Source organism: Sciurus vulgaris (genome assembly GCF_902686455.1).
Source record: "Sciurus vulgaris genome assembly, chromosome: X".
NCBI lineage: Eukaryota > Metazoa > Chordata > Mammalia > Rodentia > Sciuridae > Sciurus > Sciurus vulgaris.
Window position 1 is genome coordinate 91,327,743 of NC_136471.1, and position 25,618 is coordinate 91,353,360.

The 25,618-nt window shown below is 35.0% G+C and overlaps 1 protein-coding gene across 14 annotated transcripts in view; it reads left to right on the plus strand.

Annotated features, from left to right (window-relative positions):
* HUWE1 (HECT, UBA and WWE domain containing E3 ubiquitin protein ligase 1) overlaps positions 1–25,618 on the plus strand; it is a 141,079-nt gene that overhangs the window by 7,010 nt on the left and 108,451 nt on the right. The window contains exon 3 of one of the 14 annotated variants that reach the window (XM_079123742.1): positions 4,026–4,106. The exons of the other annotated variants lie outside the window; for them this stretch is intronic. The gene's annotated coding sequence lies outside the window, so the exon portion shown is untranslated. The remainder of the gene's footprint in view (positions 1–4,025; positions 4,107–25,618) is intronic. 14 annotated transcript variants of the gene reach the window in all.

A 25,618-nucleotide genomic window follows, 5' to 3' on the forward strand; every position in this document is an offset into this window, starting at 1 on the left:
CTGGAGGATCCATTATAATGAAACAATGGTAGTAATCTCCTGTATCCCTGTTGGAGTTGATACTGCTGGCCTAATCACTATCCTAAAATAACTAGTCATGGATTCCTTTTTTGTGGTAAAGTCTGATTTGATACCTGATTTCAGTTCCATGTCTTAGCTTTGTTTACTGTTCCACATGAAAAGTAGGCCTCCTGGTAGTAGCAGCTAATGTTTCATAGATAATGACCTGATTATGCCTTTGGGGTTTTTCATGCATGGTTTCAGTGTCCTTAGGTGATTTAGTTATTTTTATATGACATTAAAAAGTTGCTTTTTATTCTTTTGATGATGTTATCTCTAATTCTCTGACCCATAACTTCTAAGCTATTAGGACAGTGATGAGTTCCTCTGGCTGTCATACTGTTTGTGAAATTGCAATAGAAAACAACATTTGAGAGCCCTCATTTAATATTCTGATTTTCAGCTATTATACAACTATACTTTTCCTTTTGTTATTTTTCATTTTATTTCATCTGGAAATAATGATCCTCCCAGCATAAAGTCCTTTAAACTGTTCATTTCTTGTTGAACATATAGGCTCTAGCCAGTGTTTGAGACACAAAATGTGTGAGGAGCAAGATTACTTGTTTCTATTTTAAAATAAGAGTATTTTCTAGTTGATGGGGCAGAAAGGGAGAAGTCGTAATGGTTGAAAGTTTTTAAAGTTTTTAGATGAAATAATTGAATCATCAGTCTATGGATTATACATTCAGATCTGTCAATTCTATGTTGATTGATGGGAAAAATAAGTAACTACTTGAAAATTGACTGAATGTTAAGTTTTTGGAAATTATTGCAAGCTTGTGCTTTTAGCAAAAACAGTTTGAAGCATAAAGGGTATAGTGATTAGATACATCTACATTTTTCTATATAGTTATAAAGTTTAAATAAGATCACTTAAACCTAAGCCAGCCTGAGTTTGTGAAACTAGGATAATTGTAGAGTACTGTATAGAACTTTGTATGTAGTAGCCTTCCATCTTCCATTATTTGAATGTTTTCCACAGTTTGTAACAGCTGCAAGTTCACAATGGAAATGCTTTTTTTTTTTCTTTTGCTTTGTGTTTTCAACCATGAGTTCAAAGTATGATTGAAACGCAAAATTTGGTAACTTTGAAAATCTTTGCCCTTTGCATTCCATGTTACCTGTCCTGGAGTAAGATTAAGTTGTTGAATTTTGTCATGTAGCTGTATTATTGGGCTGCTTTATAATCACCTCACCATATATAGGTAATGGCAAGCACTTGGACTCTTTATATTTTCCTGTATTGTTCTCTGACTCTTTCTTCAATGACTGGTTACCAGATGTTTATATATGTTAATGTCTGGGATAATTCAGCTCTTAAGATTCTTTGGAAGCCCTCATTTGATGTGTCATAGGGATTGAGTTGCTAAAACTTGATGTACTTGTTGGCCAGCTTGGTTTTCTGGTTATAAAAATGCTTTCAGATAGTGAAGGAGTGGCTTTTATTATGAGTAAAACAACTGTAGTTTTTGTTTGGGCTGTTAACCTGAGAATTTTCAACTTTGAGTTCCCTGAAGTTGTTAGTCATTTCACTTTTTGGGGGGAGTGGAAGAGTGGTACAGAGAATGAACCCAGGAGCATTTAACCACTGATGCACAACCCCATTCTCATCCCTTTTTTATTTTGAGACATTTGCTAAGTTGCTTAGGGTCTTGCCAAGTGGCTAAGGCTGGCTTTGAACTTGTGATTTTCCTGCCTCAGCCTCCCAAGTTGCTGGTATTAAATCATTTGGCTTTTAAAATTAACAGTGGTAACATAGATTGATCCCAGGATGTGATTTCATAGAAAGTTGGAGTTTATCTTTATGACAGTATCTTTAAATGGAGATTGGTATTGCAGGTCTGATTCAGTTTGGATTTCTGGTTGAATTAGATAAGTGTTAAAATCCAACCCTGTGATTCCGGTTGTATAGTCTTAAGAGTTGAAAAAGTTTTTCTTTTTCAAAAGTCATTAAGTGGTAACTAGAAGTAGGGAGGATTTAAATTATTCTAGAATGACTTAATTTAGATTTTAAAGGTTGGTAAGTTTGAATATACTTCCACTGGCATAGAACAATGGTTGGCACAGTGTTAACTATTTTTTTTTGGACTCTGCTTTCTCAACCCAAATAAAACAATTTACTCTTCAATGCTGTTCAGTGTTGCTTTCATCTAGAAGTAATCTAAGATCCTTTATTGCAGTGGTTTTCAAAATGTAGTCCCTAAATCAGTGTTCCTATTTCCTGCATATTGGCAGCTGGATCCAGAGGCTTGATAAATTCAGGTTCATTTTCTTTGGCAAGCATAATGGTGGGGATGTGTTCATTAGCAATATTATGTTTTTATGATTAGATTTTTAAAAATCCATTAATTCATTGTGGGCTGCCAAATAGTGATAGTTCAATGCTGTCATTTTGCTTTCATCTTTTAGATGGAATAATTTTGTTTCCCCTCATCTTTTATTTGGTTACTCAGTGATACAGTTTATATAGGAAGGACAGGATAAATGCTCACTTTTTTTTAAACATTGCTTTCAGTATAACGAATTGGTTGCCTGTCATCACAAAGGTTACATATAAATGTATCTATATAAAACCATGCACTAGTGGATATCAACAGTTGATGAGTTTTAATACATTTGAAAGCTGATATATTAAAGTTCAAATTGTCACCCTTTTGGCCAATGTGGGACTCTCTTAAAAGTTGGCCCCCCGATTCTTCTTGACATGATCCCTAGTAGTCTTTGATAGCTTCCTATGTCAGGATGTTCCAGGCTTCTTATTGTACATTTCTGTCCTAGAACTGGAACCAGCCAATGAAATTAAGATAAAGGGTGAAATCAAAGGAAACTCTTTGCCATTGGTAAAAGCTTTTTACTCGGACCCCTTTATCTCTTTCCACTTAACCTCCCCAGAATTCTTCTTCATTGTATCTTACCTATTTTTGTGAATATAAAATCTTTATTAGAATTTAGGTAGAAACGTCTGAGAAGCCTTGATAAGAGTAGAAGGAGCATGCAGCCCAGACAGTTCTAGATTTGGCTAGAACTGGCCACTTAATAGTTCCATCAGTTTGGGTAAGTTAACTTAATCTGCTGATTGTTTCATCTGGGGATATACTTTATTTTTATGGCTATTGGAATTAAATGAGGAAATGTAAGGATTTAATACCCTGTAGGCAACGATAAGTGAATGATAACTTATTAAATATACTAGTTCGATTTACTCCTCTAACAGGTCAGGTGGGCAGTCAGGGTGATAAAATGATGTCCAGTAGCTAAGCATGTCTCAGGACCCTTAAGTTCTGTGTGGAATTAGTAGTGGTGGGAAGGAATGGGGTTTGTTCTTTAGTCAGTTTGAGTCTAAGTCTCTGGCCAGTGATAGCTGAATGTTCCACCAGAGTAGTTTTTCATATGGCAAAATGTTAGGAGTCCCATTTATACTCTCTGAAGTGTTGTCTTATCCAGTTCTGTGGGTTGCCTTGATCTCTATCTATATAGCCCCTTCTGTTCAAGGTTCTTGTGTTCAAGATTCTGCTGTAACCTTAGAAACCCATAATGAGTCTTCCCAATAGTCATCAGTGTCACCACTATTAACATACTTGAGTAGCACCACATATAGCAGATTAGAAAAGAGGTAAATATTATCCCTTTTAACATTTTACATAGTATCTAAATAACTGTGAGGCATATGGCAAGGGCTCAATAAATGGAAACCATTGTTACTTTAAAAATTTCTCTCTCTTTTCCCTTCTCACATCTTACCTCTCTTCATTAAGTTGAATAAGCATTTATTGAGTGTTTATAAGTACAAGGACGTGGGGATATTAAATGAATGTAACTTGGTCTTGGCCCTTTAGACCAAGGTTCAGTCAAGGACTGTAAGTGAGATCGTGTTTAAAGTTTCTTAACCTTTTTCTTTGTGTCATTATTTCATCCACTGAACTGTCCATGCATTGATATAGCCTGTCTATTGTTTCTCACAGCTCTCTTAATTCTATGTGCCTCCCCAGCCTTTGAGACTGTTGATATGTGAGAAATCCTGCAGTTGTCTTCTATGAATACAGGTAATATTGAGAAAAACCTCTGGGCCAAGGTTAGATTTCAGAGTGGCATGTGCAGTTGATACAAGAGCAGTTTATGGTCTTTAGATGAATATACCTATACCTGGTCCTTTGCTCTGTTTTAACTGTTGTCCTTCTTCTTCCCTCCCCTCTTTATCTCTTCTTCTGTCCCCTAAAAATGTTTTCTACCTATAGAGGATCCTAGTTGGTGCCTAGTTGTACTATAGATATGTACTTCATATTATAAATTAGGATTTGAGTGGGCTTAGGATGTATTGCTAAATTTCCATTCTTAAATACAAAATATATTCAAAAAGCCTACTTCATAGGTTGTTGTGAGCATTTAAGTACAATGATGTATTTAAAAAATATTGAAATGATAGAGTACAAAAATAAGCTCATTATAATTTATGTTAAATATATAATAGCTATGTTACTTGGGGCAAATTACTTCATCACTGTGCCAGTTTCCTCATTCTTTAAATGAGGGTGAGATTCATTCAACAAATATTTATTGAGGACATACTAATTGCTGTCATATACCTGGAATACAGAGATAAGCAACTGGAGAATGGACAGATAGGGTGGTCTTTTAGGGGTAGGAGACTTGTAAATCACACTCAAAAGATCAGTATAATAATGTGAGGAATGAACAGAATGTGCTATAGCAGTTTACAGAAGTGTATCAGAGAATGTCATACAGGATTTTGTTAGGTTTAAACAAGGTATATGTCATGGAAAAAATGCTATGTAAATGAAATTAAATATATTCCAGATGAATCAATAGCATCAACTAATATTTTGTCACAAGACGTATACTTTAGATGCATTTTTATCTTTGAGCTAAATTTATCATTAAGGGTGTTAATGTAGTCCTGTTGTACCCTGAAAATAATGCTCTTCTCTAAAAGGACTTTTTTTTCCTTTCGTTTTGTCATCATTCTTTAGTATCTATCACTGGATCAAGTCTAGAAAACATGGGACCATAATCCCTCCACAATATTAAGTCAACATGAACATTTTGATAATGCCTCCCTCTTAATGATCAGGGTAACATTTAAAGGATAAAAGATAGTCCAGTAGAAAATTAGGGACAGGTTTTTTTTTTTTTTTCAGAATAGAAAACTGAAAATGTTCAAGTCAAGAAAATATACTCAAAGTAAGCATCAGAAATGCAAACTAAAATGGGGTTTTTTAAAAAACCATTAGATTGGCAAAATGATAGTATCAAGCCATGTCAAAGAGTATAGGGAAGAGTTTGGTCTTATAGTGCTGCCCCCGAGTGGTACAGTAGTGAGCACAACTAATTTCAAGGTAGTTTGGGTAAGTTGCAAGATGGTATATAATCAAAAATAGAACAGGGGGTTGGGAATTATGACTCAGTGGTAGAGTGCTACTTGGCCTAGCATGCAGGAGGCCCTGGATTTGATCCCCAGCACCCAGGGCTGGGGGAACAAGAGCAAACTGACACTTTTTTTGAGGGGGAGGAGTGGACAAAGGGGACTGTATCTTTTTTTGTAATGTTTGTTTTCTGTTTCTGAGAAATTTAAAATATACTGAAAAGTACAGAGTGGAGTATAAGAAAAACCCCTTTCCATAACTCTTCCTCCGGAATTGATTTTTCCCCCTCTGGTACTGGGGATTGAACCCAGGAATGATCCACCACTGAGTTACATCCCCAACCCAAAACCCCCCCCCCTTTTTAATTTTAGGACAGTGTCTCACTAAGTTGCCAAGTCTGGCTCAAACTTGTGATCATCCTGCCTTAGTTTCCCCAGTAATTGGTCATTTTTAACATTATTTTCACCTCAAGTCTTTTGGAGAGGTAACATAGGTGAAGGGAGAATACTTTTTTTTTTTTTTTAAAAGTTTGCTTTAGTGTCAGCGGGTCTTTTACTTTATTTATATGTGGTGCTGAGAATTGAACCCAGGGCCTCACACATGCCAGGCAAGTGCTCTACCACTGAGCCACAACTCCAGCCCCAGAATACTTTTTAATATCCAGTATTTCCTCTCCTCCCTGCATTCATTACCATCAGTTGCCACAAGTTTTATACTGTTGGAAGGGGATATGATTATTCATATAAGTAAAAATTTAAGAACTATGTAGTATCCTCACAAATCTATTATTACTTAAGTAACATTGCATTTTTATAGTTCTTAGAGTTTATACAATCAGTTGGTAAGAAGGCTTTGGGAATGGGGCTTTGTATATTCATTTTATAGTTACTTATTTGAAAAGACTTCTCACATTTACAAGTAAAGTTCTTCTTGATCATAGAAATAAACGTAACATTGATGATGAAAAAATATGCCTTTGTGTATCTGGGGGCCGGGAGTTCCTAGTACATACCCCCCTTGGAATTCCAAAATTCACAGATGCCAAAGTTCCTTCTAAGAAATGATGTGACATTTGTATGTCAACTCTACATATCCTCACATCTCTAAATTACTTATAATATTTCATAGTATGTAAATAGTTATATTTACAAGAAAAATAATTGCACATGTTCTGTGGAGACAAGATTTTTTTCTTCAAATATTTTCTATCTGTGGTTGGTTGCTGAACCCAAGTATAAAAAGCACAAATTATGTTTTAATTTTTCTGAATCATCTGATGTAAGCATGATACTTAATCCTTAAATCCTTTCAAATAAGAACATATCATTATTACCTAGAGAATTTATTTTTCTTAATGTTATGTAATGTCCAGTCCACATTCAGATTTTCTTGGTAGTCCCTGAAAATCCTGAAAATTAGCTGTTTCATCCAAACCACTGTAGAAATGGTATTTTTATTTTTCAAATTTGCTTATTTTGATGTATTGGAGATGGAACTCCAGGACCACATCATGAAAAATGTGCACTACAACTGAGCTATACTCTTACCCCCCAAAAGAGAATTTTAAAATTTGCTGTTTCCAGTTAAAATAATGCTGTTCCCTATCAATGCTTTTATGTATACTTCTATAGCATTTTAATGGTTGCATATTCTGAGTTATGTGTGATTCATAATTTATTTAACCAGCTCCCTATGTTCAAACTTTTAAGTTCTAGTCTTTCATGATCTTAAACAGTGCTTCCCCATACACAGTAGGCATTCAGTAAGTCTTGAATGAATAAGCAAAGCTTAGGGCATCCTAATACATGGCATTCAGGTTTATTTCCTTAAGAATTTCTAGAACTGGAATGTAAAAACTTAAGGCTTTTGACACTTACTGCTAGATTGCCCTTTAGAAAGGTTTTTCTACATTTTACACAGTGTTTAATATGTGATCTATGATGATTTATAGTATTATAGTACCTCAAGAAAAACCTCGGGGCTGGGGCTGTAGCTCAGTGGCAGGGTGCTTGCCTGGCATGTGTGAGGTCCTGGGTTTGATTCTCAGCACCACATATAAATAAATATGTAAAATAAAGGCATGCTGTCCCATCTGTAACTACAAAAAAAAAATTAAAAGTAAGAGAAAAACCTTGATAAATTAGTACTGAAGAACATAAACCTGGCTATATCCATGTCATTTCTATGTAATGGCTCTCTATACAACTGTATCTGATTTCCATATTTCACAGTTGCTATCTTGACTCTTCCAGAGTGGAATGTCTTGTAGTCTTTTCACATGCTCTGGAGTCTAGGTTCCTACTCCTCAAATTCCTTCAAATATTTTGTTTAGGTCAGTTTCATCAAGAAATAGTCAGGCTGGGCCCAGTGGCACATGCCTGTAGTCCCAGCAGCTCAGGAGGCTGAAGCAAGAGGATCACAATTTCAAGACCAGCCTCAGCAACCTGCAAGGCCCTAAGCAACTTGGTGAAACCCAGTATCAAAAAGGGCTGAGGATGTGTCTGAATGGTAAAACACCTCCGGGTTAAATTCCTGGTCCCCCCCCTCAAAAAAAAAAAAAAAAAAAAAAAAGAACTGAGGGTGTAGCTCTGTGCTAGAGTGATTCCCTAGCATGGGAGAAGACCCAGGTTCAAAACCATCATCATGAAAAAAATAGTTTGGAGAAAGGACGTCATCACTTGAAAACAACTTTTTACATCAAGAACATTTTTTTGTGCTTTAAAAAGTAAAAGCATACTGCCTTCATGGATGAATTCAGATCTCTACCTCCAGCAAAACTGATGATAGCCATGTACCGAATAGCAACATTGCAGTGATAGAGCACATATGTGACAGTGATCCCATAAGATTATGTTGCCTTCTGACATTATAGCCATATTAGTAAACACACTGTAGGATGTTTTGCACATCAGTGAAACCCCCCTGACGGCATATTTTTCTCATACCATAGTCCCAATGTTAAATGACACATGAATGTACAGAACTTGTCTCTATTTCTAAATGTGCCATTAGGTGTTGTTGTTCATAAAAGTAGAGTAAGTGGCCCCATTTTTGTAAGAAAGTTACTCCCCAAATGGGGAAAGTTTAATTAAAAAGAGTACAAAGTTACATGAGAAAGGCAAAAGTGCCAAGAAAGCTCATTTTTTTTTTCTTTTTGACTATGGTTTTAACTTTCCAACATGAGGTCAATTTGGAGCTCTATCTTGGGACAATTTGATGGGGTTCTGTGTTTTCATGCGTAAATATGGATACTATAACCAGTAGATGGGATTGAATTTCTTGCTTGTAAAACTTTCAGATTTAAATGATGTTTTCTGGGTTGGGGATGTAGCTCAGTGGCAGAGGGTTTGACTAGCATGCACCCTAGGTTCAGTTCGCCAGTACCACAAAAAACACACAAGCAGAAAAACCAGAAACAATTCTAAGCTCTTTTTATCTTTCCTTTTCAGCTGTTTGCAAATATACCATGTTTGCTATTTTAAAAGTCAAACAATAAATAATTCACTTAAAAATTAGTCCTTCCCCAAAATGCCAACTTTTATTACTTCAGAAGTATCTCTGTTAACAATTTGTAGTATGATTTTATATCTGCTATATACTATGCATATCCATTTATGAACTACATGCATTTTTATATGCTAAAACACATGGCTTGACTCTATTCCTTTAATGACTGCATTGCATGCCAAAGTATGAATCTCTGTAATTTAATCATTCCCTGTTGTTGAGTCATACAAAGATAGAGTTCCTGGATCAGAGGGTGACATCAATTTAAATTTTTACAGGTACTTGCAAAATGACCCTCAAAAAAGACTGTTAAATTGACATTCCCACTGGCAGTATTTCTGAGTGCTCCGTTCTCTACTTTTACCTTCCTAAACAGGGTATTTTTTATCTTTTTAATTTTATCCATTCTGGTGAGTGGGAAATAGCACCTCCTTACTTTGATTAGTATTTTTCTAACTTCTAGTGAGGATGAGCAAATGTTTACATCTGCAGATTGCAAATTCATGCCCCTTCACTTGGTTTTCAGTTGAATTATCTGTCTCAGTTTGGAGAATCCTTTGATTATTAGAAACAACCCTTCTTTATCCTCTAGCAAATTTTTTTTTGTTTATGATTTGAAATTTTTGTATAATCAAATCTCATTTTTAATGATTTCTTTATTGTATGACTTTTCTTGGAAGGCCTTTCTCTGCCAAGATTATAAGAAGATTTTCCTGTATTATCTTCTCTAATATTTCTCAGATTTGACTTTTTAGGTTTAAGTACTGTCATAAACTAGTTATGTACTTTTTTTTGGTCCAAATGGTCACCTATTAACTCCAATTTTTTATTCTGGGAAAGACTGATCTTCAAAAATTTGCTACACTTAAAACCAATCATATAGAAAAGTGTAGTTTTCTAAAAGATTTGGAATTTGTGCCACGTAGAAAACTTGCTTATTTTTGAGCTGTTTAGTTTTTGAGAATAATTCAGATTGTTTATGTTTAATGCTCAACATCTGTCTGGATTGAAAGCAAAACATTTTATAGATACTGTTTTAAGGGATCTTAATTATTATTTGTACTTGCTTGGGCCCCAAATTCTTCTAAAGTCACAAAGTTATAGTACCTTTGCATACTACACCACCTTTCATGTAATAGATATAAATATTTTAAAGTAACAGATTGGTCACATTGCATAGTTCATTAAAAAATGTGAAATAACTATGTGTTACACTATGCATGATGTTTCAATAAGTAATAGAGACCGTTTTGTCTATACTGTATATTGGGATATATCCTTATTTATTTTTGGTACTAGAAATTGAACCCACAGGCACTTTACCCCTGAGCTATATCTCCCCATTCCTTTATTGTTTTTCATTTTGAGACAGGGTCTTGCTAAGTTGCTGAGGCTGGCCTTAATGATTCTCTCACCTCAGCTTCCCGTGTTGTTGGAATTAACAGACATGTGCCACAATACTTGACAGTATGTTTAATTTTAAAGTCTTTGTTCTATAGCTTTTTGATCAATGAACTAATTTGATCCTCATAACAAACCTGAGAAGTTGGAATTATTTTGATCAAAATGAGTTTGCTGCCTCATTAATAATTACTAAAAATAATTTGCTCTTTTAAACTGTGCAAAAGAATCTTTTTCCTTCCATATTCATTTGTACCAGCCCAAAATAGCTGATCCAGTTGATATTTTTGATTGTCACATGGCCTACACATTATTTTTTTTATTTAAAAAATATGGAACACTTTACACATTTGTGTGTCATACTTGCACAGGGGCCATGCAAATCTCTATCATTCCACTTTTAGTATATGTGCTGCTGAAGCAAGCACAAAGCTTTCACATTATTTAGTAGACAATATTTAATCTTTGGAGAACTAATTTGAGAATGAGACTGAAGCCTCCCAATCTCATTGTTTTCAGTTTAACTTTTTAGTAATATGAGCACTTAAGGATAACAGTCTGGAGATTTACATATTCTGTGTGTTCTTCATATGTGGTAAATGTGTAGAAAGGTTGAAAAAAAACAGCTCTCTTTTGCTTTTGATTAGATCTGTATGTATAAATATGAATCCATAGAATATCGACAAAAGGTTGCTGGCCTTAGATTAATGTGGAGCTGAATGGAACAGAACAAAGAAAAATATGTCTTACTCTTTGCTAGGCCCAATCCTATGAAATATACTGTGTTATTTTACAGAAGTGACTGAGTTAGGAACAGTATCTTGTCTAAACTCATAGAGCTAGTACATGGAATTAAAGCCCAGGTCTGTTTGCTTCCCAGGCCTTTTCATTGTGCTATTGTCTTCTCCTTCATTTTTATTTTTTTACAGTAGTGTTCCTCACTCTGTCTTCAATTTATTAAAAGAACAATCCACATGGATGGAAGCAAATAAATACATCACTGAAAGTTCTCTTCCTTCCATATAGATAAAACTTTTGTCAGAAACCATTAGGGCATATAAAACCTATATTTAGAAATCTAATTTAATCCAGCTATTTTTATATAAGACCTTTGCTTTTTATCCACCTTTTTCAAGCATATAGGACTAGAGGACTTAACCTAGGCATATAGATTTCCCCATTATATATAGATTTAATCTTTAGAGATGCTACTTGTTCTTTGTAAAACTAAGAACGTAAGAGAGTTGAAGTTAAATATTACAAAAGGTTTAGAATTCTGTTTCTTTAGTTCCCCATCCTTTATTGTATTCAATAGTAGCTTATGTGACTTTTGGGAAAATACTGTATACCTGTTCTTCATAAATCAAAGGGAAATAACAAGTGAAAACATTTTAATGGCTAAGCATACATATAATGTTTTAACTTTCTTTCAGGTGTTTCAAGTCATTAATCCCTTTAAGAAGCCAGTGAAACTATTTACCATTTCTTGGGGAAAAATATACACACAAAATTTTCCTTAGAATTTCAGGGGTTTGGTAATGGTCCTACAATAAAGGAGAATGAAATCTAAAGATTTCTCTACACTTATTTTTCTGTGACATTAAGATTATGTCCAAATTGCTTTGTTGTGTGTTCTTATATTTCCTAGTAGATATTTTTCTATACTTTGGCCCCGGGGGAAAGCTGGGCTTATTGTTTTGCTAAAGGTATGTTCTGCTTTATGCAAATTTAATCTCTAAAAATCCAGTCTTTGTGGTGCTGGATTTGGAATCCTGGGCCTCATGCATGCTAAGCAAGTGCTCTCCCACTGAGCTACACTCCCAACACCCCAAACATTTTTCCACCTTTTTTATTGGTGGATTATAGTTGTACATAATGATGGAATTTGTTGTTACATATTAGTACGTGCACACAATATGACAGTATAATTTGACTATTAAAACTCCCCAGCACTTCCCCCTTCTTCCATCTTCCTACTCCCTTTTCCTATTGATTTCCCTTGGATTTGCCTGAGATCCACCCCCACCATTCTTTTCCTTTTTCCTCTCTACTTTCTGCATATACAAGAAAATATACTTCCATGATCTTCTGAGTTTGACTTATTTCACCTAACATAACAGTCTCAATTTCCATCCATTTTCTTGCAAATGCCATAATTTCATTTTCCTTTATGGCTGAAAAAATTCCATTGTGTATATGTACCACAATTTCTTTATTCATTCATCCATTGATGGACACCTAGGTTGGTTCCATAATTTGGCTATTGTGAATTGCAGCACCTCAAAATATTAAAAGGCAAGAGGATCATGGTTTGTGTTGGGTAAGGGTTTATCTTACTACTGTGTCAGTCTTGCAATTTGGGTCTTCAGATTTGGCTGCTAGAAGAAAGATGCAATTTGCTTGTGTTTTTGTATGCTAACTTTGTTCCTTTGTGTTACTATTGTCTTCAGTCTTCCTGTTTCCCTTTATTTTCTACATTTCTGTACACCTGGATATCTTTAGAGATGCTGCTTGTTTTCTATCTCAGTGTTACCTATCTCAATGCCCTGCATATAATATTTTTATAACTAAGCGTTGAGTGGAAACAGTAAGGATTAAATAAATCTTGTAAGTCGATTTCCTCAGTTGAAAATTTCACCAAGAGAGTTAGATGTAACTTGGAGTTTTTTTTTTGGTTTTTTGTGTGTGTGTGTGTGTGTGTGTGTGTTTTGGGGTTTGTTTAACATTTACTAGATAGTCATTCATTTTTTAATTTAAGTGACAATTCCTCTGCTGGTGACAGGAATATAAAGGCAAATATGACATAGTTCCACATACGTAAAACTCATACCAGTGGGGAGACACTCAGGTAAAGAGTAGTGTGTTATTGAGGTTATATTTGCAGGATATCATGGGTACACTATTGAGGGGGTCAATTATACTCTGGGGGAAGGAAGGTCTCAACAAGCTCCATAGAGGAGAGGTGTCTTAAGTTTAACATTAGGGGATATACAGGAAGTAAACATTTTAGTGGAGAGCAGTGAGCCAAAGTATCAACTCTGAGTGTTTGAAAAACTAAAAAACTTGACATAGTTAAAGATGCAGGGAGGCCTCCTGGAGTATAATGTAGTATGTCGCGTGTAGGAAGTAGGCAGGGAACTACGTCCTAGAGGTCTCAGATGCAGGATTAGGTAAAGAATTTATATTTGATGTAGGTAAAATTTGAGTTTTAGAAGGATTGCTCTGGCAACAATGTGGAGGATGGGAATGGAAAGGTCTGACAGGATAAAGTCTTAATTTACAAGATGCCAAACATATCCCAAAATAGAAAATAGTATAATGAATGCCCATGTATTGTCACCTGGCTTCAACATTCATTTTGATATAATTATTTTGAAACAAATTCCTAATGCATTCACTCTCAAGGCTGGCCTGTGTAGCCAAATAAACTGTACTGCAAAAAAAACTTAAACAATTTCTACCTTAGGTCTGAGTTAGATATTTATATCACCAGGCATCTTTATTTTTCAAAATAAGTCTCAGGTGAAGTAATCTGTTTTAAGCCAATATTTAAGTAATTTGAATTCTGACAGATGAAGATGATTTTCTGAAGTATCTGAATGCTGCCTATGGCCTTTTGGGTACAATTCACCTTTTAGAATGGGGCCAGCTTTTCTTTGGGTTCTTGAAATTTGAGTAGAGTATTGGTTTAAAGCCTAATTTCTTAATTTTCTGTTAGAAGTGGGGAAGGCAGGGAAAGCATTTTTATCTTTGAAACAGATATGATAAGATAAAAAATGCCAGTAATTGTTATAGTTGATCTTTTACACCAAATCTGGCCGCAAATAAGGAAGGGTATTGGAGACAGATTCTTAAAAGGAACTATTTCAGAACATCAATTTAAAGTTGTGTAGACAAGAATACCTCCTTACCTCCTTCATATACATAACTTAAAATGTGGGCATTGTTCTTATTTTTTGTTGAGATTGCTAAGAAGCACTTCTTGGCATGCTCATTTCCTCTCTATTGGCAAACTTGGGTGAGCCCTGTGTTCTGTTGCCTAGTTGTTTTGATGCCAGTTTCTTTAAGTAATTGGAAGTAAATGGCCAGAAGGATAATTTCTGCACCTGCCGCTTCCTCAGACTATAGAGGGATGTGTTCTCAGTTAACATTGTCACCTCCAAAGTCAAGTGTTGAAAGTTTCTGATTCCACTTTCTTGGTATCCCTTCCCATATTTTCTTTGCATGATAATACTGCAGTGCAAAGAACCCTGAGCAAGCATGCACACTTCATATTCGGAATGTAAATGAGAGACTCTTGACTATTTAGTATTTCTGTAGATAATTTCCAAGTTTGTCTTGGGTGAGTTAAGGTTATTCTAATGTTGCTTTATTATTACATCTTGCTATCAGTTCCCAATAAAATCTGGGTCAGCAATCTTCAGGGCACCAATAAGAGTCATGTTTTATGTGACTGAGAATAGGGAGACTGGCCTCTATAGGAGAGAGGGGAGTCATAGGGTTGGCTATGTAAATAGATATTATGTGCACTGTAGAATTGTGGGACAAATTTGTGTTTTTATCCTGATTCTTCCATTTAACTAGTTATGTGGCCACTTTTGGCCTTAGTGAACTGGGCACAGTTTTCATCTCCATGTTATAAGGATTAGAGATAATGCATGGTAGCTATAGAATAGAGTTACCTATTGCTGTGATCATAAATGTGATCATACTTGCTGACTGGATGTTAATATAGGTGATTAGAAGTCAGTTGTCTTTGCCTCTATAATAGTGAATAGCAGGCTGGGTTTCAAGATTCATCTCACTTCTTTCTGACATATGGATGGTTAGGATAGCTCCCACCTGAAGTTACTTTCAGAGACTGCAAGAAGCAAAGAGAATCATTGTAAGGCGGGGAAAAAAAAATCAAGTATTTTGCTATGTGGGACATTGGAGTTTAGTGTCCTCTAAGCACTGTTTTTTTTTTTTTTTTTTTTAAGTCTCCTAATGCTTTTCCACAATTTCAGTGGGAATTTTGGGCTTATTTTGATTCATCCCCATTCCCATGCATCTGTGTGATACCAATAATTGATCAAATCTGTACAAATTGAGTGCTTCCTGTGGGACAAACTAATGGCAGCGAATCCAAGGCATTTGTTTGGATGGTGCTGTTTTTAATTTGGTGTATTCCTTAGGCTTGAGGGGGGGGCACTGTTTTCTTCATTAAGAAAAATTTTACAAAAGAAAATTTTGATTATAAGTCGGTTATGACGAGAAAAATTGGAAGGCTCTGGAAAGCATGAAGTATGAATAAAACTGTTTTGTTCTGCCACCTAGAGGGCAGCTACTGATAATGTATATTTCTGCCCTTAGGTTTTTTTCATCTCCACCCTTTGGCAGACATTTTCTCTTTAATAATCTGGGAACTGATAGGTACAGAGTGCTGTGTAAGCACATATGAAGTGTTACCCAGTCAAGATTTAAGAGGTTAGTGAGAAGATTGTGCTAATTCTGGATAGTGTTTGGGCTATTCAAAACCCATTTTAAGGAGAAATAATGAAAAGCTAAATACTTTTCTCTCCAAGTTTCTTAGGGACTTTTTTCAATGATCTCCACTATAAGATAATTTGAATCCAATTAAAAAGATGTACTAGCATTTAACCCCCCCCCATTCCTTTCTTTCAATGAGTTCCAAAGGATTCTGTTTCCATTTATAGCCATCCTTTTCAGAAAACTTCTACACATGCCATCTATGCTTCCCCACTCCAGTCTGGCTTCCATTTCTACCATACCTTTGTCATTTCTCAGGTTATGTCCAATTCCATGTGCACATTTCTCTGTGAATTTATCTCATTTTGACATTTAATGCAGTTAATCACTTTTACCATGTATTGTCTTTCATGATACCATGATTAACTGGTTTTGCTCTTACTTCACCAGCTTCTCTATTGCTGGTTCTCCTCCTTTGCCTTACCCATTAAGTGCTAAAACAAATAACTCGCTTGTGGGCTTTCTGCCTTCCTTCTCTGTGAGCAGTTATGTCTGGACCCATGGCTTCAAGTACTGTCCTATATGCTGACAGTCACAGGCTTCATTTTCAGTGCATAATTTTTCCTGAACTCCATTCTACAAAAATTTGCATACCTATCATATGGAAAATGAGGTGCTAGCTGCTGAGGTTAACATTGTAAGAAGTCAAATCAGTAATCACAGTTGATACATATTATGAAAGATATGAGCAGGGTACTGTAAAAGAAAAAGAACAATGGGACCAGCATTAGGTGGATTGCCTTGGGAAGCCTGAGTGTTAATTAAGTTTGAATGTCAGTTCCACAAATGGAACTAGTGGGGAGGGAGGCAACAACAGTCCAATGGAAACAGCACTTGTAGTGGAGTATAGGCCAGAAAGAACTTAGAGCATTCCATGAACTAAATAGAAAGACTAATGTGGTTGTATAGAGAGAAGGAGTTGGAGAGAGTTCTAGGGGCCAAATCATACCCAGACCTCCCTGGGTCATGGTTAGAGTTTGTATACAGTTGGGGAAACCATTGAAAGATTTTAATCATAGAAGTAACATGATCTGATTTATGTTTTAAGAAGATTACTTTTGCTGCTGTCTGGAGAATGGATTGAGAATGGAATGGGTGAGATTAGTTATTCCTGTTACAGTTAAAGAAACAAGCACACAGATGAATTTGTCCATGGTCTTGTAGTGAGTAAATGATAGAGCAGGGATTCTCACCCAGGTGTACTGATTCTGAGCATGTGTCCTGATCTGGTGCTTCTCAAACTTTAGTATATGAATCATCTAAGGATTTTGTTAAAGTGCAGATTCTGAATCCTCAGGTGTGAGTGGGTCCTAATGTCAGTGCTACTAACTTTGGACCACACTTCGAGTAGTAAGGCTAGTCAACCTTTACACTCATGATTTGGGAACTATGAGTATCCTCTGCCCTTATTCTGATTCAGTACTGAAAGTCATTTCTAAATTTTATCAGTTGGAGGTGATAACTACAGAATAAGGTTACCCTTTAAAAGAGTGACTTCCCTCAGTATATTTGAGTTGTGCACATTTGTTCCTGATGTAAACTGCAAAATTAAATTCATACCTAAAAGGTAAGGGAAAGTTGAGGGATGAGGAATTAGAAAAAATAAATGCTCAATTAAATACAAATATTTAAGTAATGGTAAAATAGTTATAGATGATGAATCATATTTCATTTTCTTAAAGTTGGTTAAGTTTCCTCCTAACCTAAGTTTAGAAATAAAAATTTATTACACATAGAGATTGCTTAGTGCTCAGAGTTCTGATTCTGACCAAAGGCAGCAGGCCATTCCTAGGGATTTGTTTCAAACTACTTTTTTTTTTATAGATTTGTTTTTTTTTTTTTTTTGTAATGGGGGTTTTCACCTGTTTAACTACTAGAAGGTAGCTCATTGTCCTATTAGTCCTCTTCATCAGTGAGATTGATAACTTAGCTTTTCACTTTGTACCCCAGCCTCTTCTCTTGAAATAACTTTTTGCACAATAGGATCTAACAGTGTATAAGGATCTTTCACAGATTTATATTTTCGTCTGAAAATATTTACTTTGTGCCAGCATTTATTAACCAGATAAGGTACTTTTCTTTTCTCTTAGCCTCAATTTGCTATCTGTAAATCAGGACAAAATGTGGATTGAGGGTTGAGGATTGCATGACAGAATATCATATGCACCTGTTGAGCAACACATCTCAGTTTATTCTTTGGAATACTTGAAGTGGTAGACTTGAAAGAATGTTCTGTCTCCTAATAAGCCTCCTTTACCTAAGCTTTTTTGGAACTATTAATAATGTCAGTCAGCCATGTGACTGTCTTAAAGGAAAGGAAATTCTGTAACATTTCCCAAATGATAGAGCAAGATGCTCTACCACTTTGGAAAAAACTAGCTCAGTATTGTCTGGATTATAGTGGGAACTCAAAAATATTCTCCCCTTCCACTGTGAAACCAGCATAGAAATGTAATAACTGGGAATAAAACGTCTGAATTTTCTTAATTGATGTCTCAAGGACAATACTATCTTTGTTTTTGAAACTATAAATATTTCTTGAAATAGAACCATAGAAACTACATTAGTTTTATACTTGTTATGGGGGCATTTGTGTTTGCTCATTCATTTGTTTTGGCTGTTTTTTTTTTTTTTTTTGATTGGGTGTATCAGATGCTCACACTTTGTACTTAGAGTGTAGAGCCACTGATGCAAATAACCTGAGACAATCTGCAAATCCTTAGGTGACCAGCAGTACTTTGTAGGCATCCAGAGTCTGTTGCTGGCAGCAGAAACACCAACTAAGCTGCTTCTGTGAGAGGTGCTTGACTGCAGTTCCAGATTGCCTAACTTCCTTGGTTCCATCCCATATTCTGAATGTGGATCTCTCACCTCCCCTCAATTCTGTGAGCTGTCATATATCCTAGTAAATTACTTTTCTGCCTTAGCCAGCCTTACTGTTTGTACTGTATGCTTAGTCAGAACAACTCTACCTAGAGCAAGATGTTTATTTGTGTAAAGATTTACCAGTAATCTCATCTGTGTTCTTTTAAAAGCCATTAAAATGGTGGTTCGCTTATTTCAGTGCATATATTACTTAGTGCTTTTGTTTGTTTGATTGAGTGAATTGAGGATTGTTTTTAATAGATTTTACTTTTATAATTTTTATTTGGTACATTATAATTATGTATAGCAGTGGGATTCATTGTGACTTTCATCCATGCACATAACATAATTTGGTCAAGTTCATTCCCCTCTACCTCCCCATCTACTATTTTCTTCCTCTTCCTTATCACCTTCCTGTGCTTATTTCACTTAGCATGGTATTCTCCATTTCCATCAATTTACTAGCAAATGCCATAATTCATTATTATTTATGGCTAAAACTTTTACTGCATGTATATACCACATTTTCTTTGTCCATTCATCTGTTGACTGATGCTCAGGCTGGTTGTATAACTTGGCTATTGTGAATTGTGCTGCTGTTACATTAGTGTACATATATTGCAATAGTGTGTTGATTTTAGTTCCTTTGGATAAATACTAAGGAATGGGAGCCCAGGATCACATTATTTGTCTTTTGAGGACTTTCCATAGTGGTTGTACCAGTTTTTCAGTCCCACCAGCAATGTGTGTTCCTTTTCCCCTCAACCTCACTAGCATTTTTTATTTGTACTTTGTTGATTGCCATTTCAGCTGGAGTAAGATAAAAATCTGAAGTGTGGTTTTAGTTTGCATCAGCAAAATTGAGCAGAAGATACAGAAATTTACAATGTACCTCCTGCCTCCACATGTGAATACCTCCTCCATTATCAGCATTCCTCCCCTGGGGTGATGTGTTTGTTACAAATGGTGAACCTACATTGACCAAAGTTTAAATTAGTGTTTAAACGGTTTAATTAGTGTTTACACATTGTACTTTTTTGGGTTTGGATACATTTATAACAACATGTATCCACTATTATAGTATCATATGGAATAAATTTGATTGCCCTAAAAATCCTCAGTTCTCCACCTCATTCATCCCTCTTTCTTCACTAACCCCTGGGAACCACTGAAGTTTTAACTGTTTCCATGACTTTTTCTTTTCCAGAATGTCATGTAGTTGGAAGCATTTAGTAGACTTTTTTTCAAATTGATGTATTTCACTTGATAATATGAATTTGTTTCTTTTTGTCTGTTTTTGATTTGCAAGCTCATTTTTTTTTTTTTTTAGTACAGAATAATATTCCCTTGTCTGGATATACCACAGTTCATTTATCTATCAAAAGACATCTTGGTTGCTTCCAAGATTTGGCAGTTATTAAATAAAGCTACTAGAAACAGTTACACACAGGTGTTTGTGTGGATACAAGTTTTCATTTTGTTTGGGTAAATACCAAGTAGTGTGATTACTGACTCATATGGTAAGACTGTTTACTTTTGTAAAAAAAACTATCTTCCAAAATAGCTGTACCATCTAACATTCCCACCAGCAATGAATTAGAGCTGATCCATATCCTTGGCAGGATTCTATGTTATTAGTATCATTGTCTGGATTTGCCCATTGTAATAGGTGTATAGTGAAATCTCTTTGTTGCTTTAATTTACATTCTCCTGATGACTGTGATGTGGAGCATCATTTCATATGCCTATTTGTCATCTGTATGTCTTTGAGATGTTTGTTAAGGTCTTTGACCCACTTTTTGATTAGCTTATTACTTATTGTTTTCAGAGTTGTGTATTTTGGGTAACAGTCCTGTATATGTTTTTGAAAAGATTTTCTCCTGTCTTTTTTTTTTTTTTTTTTGCGGTGCTGGGGATCGAACCCAGGGCCCCGTGCTTGTAAGGCAAGCACTTTACCAACTGAGCTATCTCCCCAGCCCCATTTTATTCTCTTGACAGTGTGTTTTTCGGCAAAGGAGAGTAATTTTAATGAAGTCCTGTTTAAAATTTTTGCTTTCATGGATGATACAGCCTTGATTATATCTAAAAAGTCATCACCAAACCCTATGTCATCTAGATTTTCTTCTTTGTTAACCTTGTAATCTAGGATAAATCTAATTTTGCATTTTACATTCAGATCCATGATCCACTTTGAGTTAACGTTTTTGAATAATTTGAGGTTTAAGGGTCTAGTTTTATTTTTGCATGTGGATGTCCACTTGTTCCAGCACTATTTGTTGGAAAGAAAGAATAGTTGACTTTATTTATGTGGTCTAGTTTTAAGCTCTATGCTCTGATCATTGATCTGTTTGTTCTCTCACTAATACCACACATTCTTGATTACTGGGGCTTTATAATAAGTTGTGAAGTCAGGTAATGTTAGTACTCCAGCCTCGTTCTTTGATATTGTGTGTTGACTCTTCTAGGTCTTTTGCCTCTCCGTGTAAATTTAGAATCAGTTTGTCAGTATCAACAAAATAACTTCCTAAGATTTTTAGTCAGAGACTCATTGAATATATAGCTCAAGTAGGGAAGAACTGATAATTTGACAGTATTGAATCTTGTTATCCATGGACATGAAATCTGTTTTATTTAGTTATTCTTTGGTTTCTTTCATTAGTTTTATAGTGGTCTTGTGGATAGTTCGGTAGATTTATGCCTAATCATTTTTGGATACTAATATAAATGATAATGTTTTCCATTTCAAATTCTACTTGTTCAGTGCTAGTAAAGCAATTGACTTTTGTTATATCCTGAAACCTTGCTATAATCAATTACTAGTTCCAGGAGCATTGCTTTTTTCTTTTTTTTCTCTTTTTGGGTTTTCTACATAGATGATTATGTCATCTGTGAAAAGACAGTGTTCTGTCTTCTCTATCTGGGTACCTTTTATTTTCTTCTGTCCTCTTAATGCATTAAGTAGGACTTTCAGTACAGTGTCAAAAAGCCATGATGATGGATTGTCCTTGCCTTGTTCCTGATCTTAGGGGGAATACTTCTAGTTTCTCATCATTGAGTATGGTATTAGTTGTGCTTTTTTAAAAGATACTCTTTATTTGTTTGAGGTAATTCACCTCTTTTTCTAACTTACTGAGATTATTTTTTTACCACTGAATCTTGAGTGTTTTATATATTCTAGATACTATGTATGGTTTGCAAATTTTTTCTTCCAGTAAGTTTTTTCATTTTACTTTGAACCATTTTGAGTTCATTTTTATGCAAATTATGAAACTTAGGTGAAAGTTAACATTTTTGCCCATGGATGTTTTCTTGTTTTGGCACCCTTTGTTGGTAAAATATTTTTATTTGAATTGCTTTGGTGAAAAAACAGTTGGGCCTATTTGTATGGGTTTCTTCCTGTGTCCTCTGGTCTGTTGCATTGATATGTGTTATCTGTTCCTCACCCAATAATAATATATAATCTTGATTTTATATGTATATTTGTGTGTATACACAAATGCATGTGTGTGTGTATATAAAATAATTAAAATGGGTAGAGTGACATAGCAGTGGAATAGAATAGTATTTGCTGGGGATGGAGAAATGTTGGTCAAAGTATACAAAATTTCAGCCAGGAGTAATGAATTAAAGAAATCTGTTGGACAACATGGTAACTATAGTTAATATTCCTGTATTATGTATATGTAAACTGCCAAGTGTAGATTTTAAGTGTCCTCACTACAAGAAAGTATGTAAGGCAATACATACATTAATTAGCTTGATTTACACAATTTGCAACATATAAATACACGTAATTTTTATTTGTCAACACTGAGCTACATCCATACCTCTTTTATTTTTTTAATTTCAAGACAGGGTTTCACAAGGTTGCCCATACTGGCCTCAAACTTGAGATCCTCCTGCCTCAGTGTCCTGATTTTCTGGGATTACAGTTCTGTATTTCCATACCCAGCTTTTGAATTTTAAAAGTAACTATGAGATAATAAATTTCTATTTTTAAGGCCCCAAAATGTGTAAAGTGATTCACCACTCATTTTCTTTTACAAAATTGTATCAGCTATTGTCAGTCCTTTGTCTTTCTATATACGCTTCAGCATAATATAGGTTTATTTACCAAAAAAAGTGGGGTTTTGTATATTAAAGATATTAAACACACACACACACACAAATTTTGGGAGATGCCATTCCTCTGATGTTGTGTCTTAGATATCTTCATATATTTAGAATATCTTTATTTTTTTAATCAGCCTTTGTAGTTTTCAGTGTGCTTGTCTTTCCTGTACATGTTTTGCAGATTTACAACTAGGTGTTTCATAACTTTTGAGTGATTGTGTATTTTTTTTTTAATTTTCAAATTTTATTTGTTCTAATTAGTTGTACATGACAGAATGTATTTATACATTTTGATAGATCATACATAAATAGAGAGTAATTTCTCATTTTTTCTGATTATATATATTGCAGGGTCACCTCAGTCATGTAGTCATACATGTACATGAGGAAATAATGTCTGTTTCACGGATTGTGTATTTTTAATAGGATGCCACGTATCCATTTTCTGTTTTATCTTGTATCCTATGACTGCTGAGATCATTCCTTAACTGCAGAAGTTTGTTGGACATGTTTTGGGGATTTTTCTATGTAAATAATCCATTGTCTACAAATAGGGACAGTTTTTTGTTTCTTTCTTGTCAGTATGCCTGTTATTTCCTTTTCATGCTGTATTATAATGGCTAAACTTCAAACACTGTTGAATAGAGGTGGTGAGAATAGATAATCATTGCCATATTCCTGATATTAAAGGGAAAGCATCAGTTATTTGGGTGGCGTGGGGTTGAGGCTGATTGCTATTTCATGCAGCAGAGGCAGTTTAATTGCCTCCCTGCAAATGACTGTAGTCCCAATAATGTGATAGCCACTTGCTATAAGCAGTGGATGTACGAAGCTTTGTAAGCAAAGAAAAAAAAAAAGCTTATAGTTTTCCCTGCATGGATGAAGTTGGAAGCAGGTGTTTTGTTAATTTTGTATTAGTTGCTGAGGTAAGGTTTTTTGTTTTTGTTTGTGTGTGTGTGTTTAAACTGGGGATTGAACCCAGGGGTGCCTAACCACTGAGCCACATCCCTAGCCCTTTTTATCTTTTATTTTGAGAAAGGGTATAAGTTACTGAGGGCCTCATTGAATTGCTGAGGCTGACTTTGAACTTGTGATCCTTCTGCTTCAGCCTCTGGAGCTGCTGAGATTACAAGTGTGTACAGGTGTAACCAGTGTAAATTTTTTAATGTAATCCTGAATTAAATATCCCAAATACCAATAGTAGAGGAAAAATATCTTTTTTTCTCTGTAGAAACATTTTAGAAAGATAGATGTTTGAAGTAATGACTGTTAAGTACCCTATTTGATGATTACACCAAAATTGTGTGCCTGCACCAAAATAGCACAGTGTACTCCATTAGTATGTACAATTACCATATTTCAATTAAAAATAATTTTTTTTAGTTTAGCTGGGGTCGATGATGCACATCTGTAATCCCAGTGACTTTGGAGGTTGAGGCAAGAGGATTGCAAATTAGAGGCCAGCCTGAGCAATTTAGCAAGACCCTGTGTCAAAATTTTGTTAAAGAAAGCACTGGGGATGTCAGTGTGGCCCCAGCTTCAAACCTCGGTACCAAAATAGATAAATGAAATTGAACGAAACTGAAATGTTCCAGAATTAGAATGTATTCTGGATTTTTTACCAACTCTTAGTAAATGCCCATCGATTGAATGGACACAGGTTATATGGACAAATGCAAGCTATTTTTACAGTACTGAATATATTGGACTGAATTTAGGCCAAAGACTGCCAGAAATTTGTACTTAAACTCTTCCACCTTTTTATTATGGTAACCTTTGTAGGAGGGCATTGACCTCTGGTGATTGCTACATAACAAGTACATTTTTACTTGCAGAATCTGTTTTTTCTTTCCTTTAATAAAGAACCTGCAATGTCCCTCTACCTCTGTGCATGAAAATTTGTCCATTCTCAGAGATCACTAAGAGATTATAGTGTGGATCCAATCAGGCTATTATTTGGAGGCCTTATATCCCTCCAAATTATATGACTTTACTAAAGTGATTGTTTTCTGTGCTCAAGACAGAATTAAAAAATAATGTATTGCCTTTTGTTCTTAAGACACAACTAACATTTTTATTGGTAAAAACGGTAAAAGGAGCATATTGCTAAAACATGCATGCATAATCCTTGTTTTGCAACGAATTAACATTTTGCTGCATCCTAAGTTGTTTTCTTTAAACCAAGTTTATATTGTATATTCTATGTTGTAACCTTTTTATTTTATTGCAAGTATCTCTTAAATTTTATTCAGTATTTTAACAGTTACATAACAATTCCATTTTTAACCAATTCTGTTTTGGATATTTGGTCCTTTACAATATTCCACTATTATATATGGTCATACAGTATAAATTCTTGTGGTCAAATATTTGTGTACATCCTTTCTATGTTTTTTAGATAAATTTCTAGAGGTAGAATTGCTAAAATTGCAGGACTATAGTGGGGGTCTTCCATCCTTAGTTGTAAATATTGTACACTTTTATTTTCAAGTAATTGCTTGAGATCCATGTAAAAGAAAGAAAATTGTATTGTTTTGGCTTAATTTGACTTCAGACTTCTGTAACATAGGGATATGGGCTAGTTTCATCTGAGGAGATTCTTTTTTTAAAGTGGAATAATACAGTGTGTTACACCCTTTTTAAAAATATTTTTAAGTTGTAGATTGACATAATATCCATCTGTCTTTCTTTCCTTTCTTTCTTGTACTGAGGATAGAACCCAGTGCCTCACACATAGGAGGCAAGGAGCTATAGTTCCG